The sequence below is a fragment of the Pleurodeles waltl genome, chromosome 1_2 (assembly GCF_031143425.1).
Source record: "Pleurodeles waltl isolate 20211129_DDA chromosome 1_2, aPleWal1.hap1.20221129, whole genome shotgun sequence".
Lineage (NCBI taxonomy): Eukaryota > Metazoa > Chordata > Amphibia > Caudata > Salamandridae > Pleurodeles > Pleurodeles waltl.
In genome coordinates this window covers 615,712,037-615,715,472 of record NC_090437.1, presented here as the reverse complement: position 1 = coordinate 615,715,472, position 3,436 = coordinate 615,712,037, and positions in this window count along the sequence as shown.

Genomic DNA, 3,436 nt, shown 5'->3' with positions numbered 1-3,436 from the left:
GAATCGGACAATGAAATGGGGTTGAAACTTTCATGATCCTGCAAGCCAGCGATTCTTTCTGGATAACCAAACCTGGTTAACCTTTTGATAAATGGGGACTGGTTGTCTATGTTTATCAGCAGCCTTTTCATTTGCAAATGGTTCTGTTCTAAGTGTCTGAGGGCCTGTGATTGAATTTCCTGTAACTGAACATGATGCCTTTGTACTGAAGGTCCCATGGAGGGATTATTTGGATCTAAAATGGGAAGTATTCTAGGATGTCAACCAGATATACAATAAAATGGAGACACTCCTGTGGCTGCATGAGTGCTATTATTGTATACAAACTCCACAGAGATAATGCCTTTTCCCATTCGCTGGACCATGAGGACACAAAACTTCCTAAAATCTGCTCCAGGGATTGATTAGCTCATTCTGTTTGACCGTTCGATTAAGGATGATAAGCAGAGGACAAAAGCACATCGATCCCCAAGGTTGAGCAAAAACTTTGCCAAAATCGAGAGACAAATTGGGGATCACGATCAGATACTACTGCGGAAGGCAAACCATGCAACCTCATTATGTGCTGAATAAACAAGTTTGCAAGAAAGGAAGCATTGGGGGCCTTCTTCAAGGAAGTAAAAGGGCCATTTTAGTTAAATAATCTACTGCCACTCAGATGACTGAGTACCCATTAGAGACAGGAAGATCAGTAATAAAATCCATGCTTATGGTGTGCCATGGAGCAGGTGGGATGGATATGGATTGAAGAAACCCTACTAGGGGAGCATAAGGAGTCTTGGCTTGGATGCAGATAGGACAGTTTTGGATGTAAGTCATGACATCTTGTGTCAGGGAGGGCCACCAAAACCATCTTTTATAGATGTCTCACATCTTTTTCTCACCCGAATGCCAGCTAGGGATGAATCATGTCCCCAATGCAAGATGGTCTCTTGCAAATCTGGTGTGGGAATTTATAGTCTGTCTGGATGATAAAGGAATGCTCCTTGTAAAGAAACGTTTGGAGGACAGTCAGCTGTCTGTTGAGCCATACATAGATTGTCAAGAAAATCATTGGGTGAACAAACTGCCACAATCTTCTCAGCAGGTATAAATCTAACCTGGATAGTGTGTCTGCTTTTTGTTGGGCTGACCCTGGTCTGTAAATAATAACAAAATCAAATTTGTTAAAAAATAACAACCACTAAAGCTGTTGGGGTGTTAAAGTGTTAAAGCTCTGGTGGCTTGAAAGAATTGGGAGTTACAGTGGTCGGTGTAGATAGTTACGGTATGTCTGGCCCCTAAAAGATGGTGACACCATTCTTGGAAGGCGAGTTTGATGGCCAACAGCTCAGGTTTAGCCACTGTGTAATTCTGCTCTGCAAAAAGTAGTTTTTTTAGAGAAATAAGCCACCGGGTGAAAACAGCCTGCATCAGGGTCATGTTGGGAAAGGACACCTCCCACTGCTATCTGGGAGGCATCTGCTTCCACGAAAAAGGGATGTGAGGGATCAGGATGATGAAGACTTGGAGCCTGAGTAAAGGACTCCTTTAGATGTTGAAAATCGTCTTCTGCTTTCTGGTCCCAGTGAAAGGCCACACCTTTTCACAGTAGGTGGGTAATTGGGGACACTACTGTCGAAAACTGGGATATAAACCGCCGATAAAAGTTGGCGAACCCCAGGAACTGTTAGATGTCTTTCACAGACTTTGGGCTCTCCCAGTTTAGGATGGCTTGCCCTTTAGATTAATCCATTGAAATACCTTCTGGTGCAATGATATAACCAAGGAAATTGATTTTCTGAGCATGGAAAACACACTTTTCGAGCTTAGCGAACTGCTGGTGTTCCCTAAACCATTGCAGTACATCTCTGACATGTTCAACATGTTCTCCTGTAGAAGCAGAATAAATAGGAATGTCGTCTATATAAACTATAACACAGACATCAAGGAACTCCTGCAACACCTCATTAATAAAAAATTGAATGGCCACAGGAGCATTGCAAATGCCAAAAGGCATGACTGTATATTCATACAGCCTGAACTTTGTCCAGAAGGCAGTCTTCCACTCGTCATCTTCACACACACAAATTAAGTGATAGGCCCCTCAGAGGTCCAGCTTGGTGTATATAGTTGAATTGCATATTTGATCCAGTAGTACTGGTATCAATGGAAGGGGGTAACAATTCTTTATTGTTGCCTTGTCACTGCACGATAGTTGATGCAAGCACATAGTTTGGCATTCCATGTTGGCACGAAAAACAAAGGCAGCGAAACTCGGGCTTTAAAGTGGCGTGTAAACTTCTTAGCCAACACACCATCAAAATATTCTCGAAGATATTGAGTCTCTGGTTCAGAAAGGGCATAAACCCTACTGCATGGCAAAGTTACCCCTGGAAGTAAGTCTATATAGCAGTCAAAAGACCTGTGGGGTGGCAACTGAGTAGCTTTCTGCTCACAGAACACATCATGAAAATCCTGATAGGGTGCTGGTAGTAACTGTGGATCAATCTTTGTTGGAATTAGTGATGATGCACAGTGCAAGGGGGTCGTCAGAATAGGAGATTCTTGATAACAAGAATGCCAACAATGTTTGGAATCCAGGGTTACCTTTCTGGTGACCCAATCAATCTTGGCGTTGTGTAGTTGTAACTATGGAATGCCCAGGACTGATCCAAAAACTGGAGTATCAATTAAGTCAAATTGAATCTGCTCAGAGTGACCATTAGTGCAGGCCATGGTTAATGGATTAGTCTGATAAATGATAGTACCAGAAGACAATTCCGAGCCATCCACAGATCAGACTGATTCTGGTGTTTCTTTTCGCAGCATGGCGATGCCTAAGGTTTTAGCTAAACTGAGATCAAGGAAATTACCCATAGCTCCTGAGACTAATAAAATAGGAAGAACTTTATGAGCTTGAAATGAAAGGGTCAAAGTCACAATTAAGGTAAGGTGATGAGGTATAGGGGTCCTGATGTTTGCTAATTGGTGAGAGACCATCGGGGAGGAGTAGCCCAACAAAGTGGCCTCAGTTCCCATCATCGCACCCACTGCTTTCTTGGGCAAACTGGGTTTACTGGTGCAACCCTTGACAAAGTGTCCTGCCTTGCCACAATAAAGATACAGAGTCAGTCTTCTTCTATGCTCTTTCTCTTCTTTCTTTGACAATGGTCCCCATACTTCACACCCCCATTTGCATGGGCTTGGAAGTATCCTGAGAAGAGCTAGGGGTGTCTTTTCTTTCTTCTTTTACTACTAGAAGACGTGTGTCATCAGAGGACTTTCCACCTTTACGTTCGCCAAAGCGATTGTCTAAGCTGACCACTAAATCAATGAACTGTGAACAGTTGGTAGGAGGATCAACAATCTGTGCTAAAACATCCTTCAGATCATCCCAAAGACCACAATAGAACAGATAAGTTATTTTTTCCTCAGGCTACTTGGTTTCTTCAAC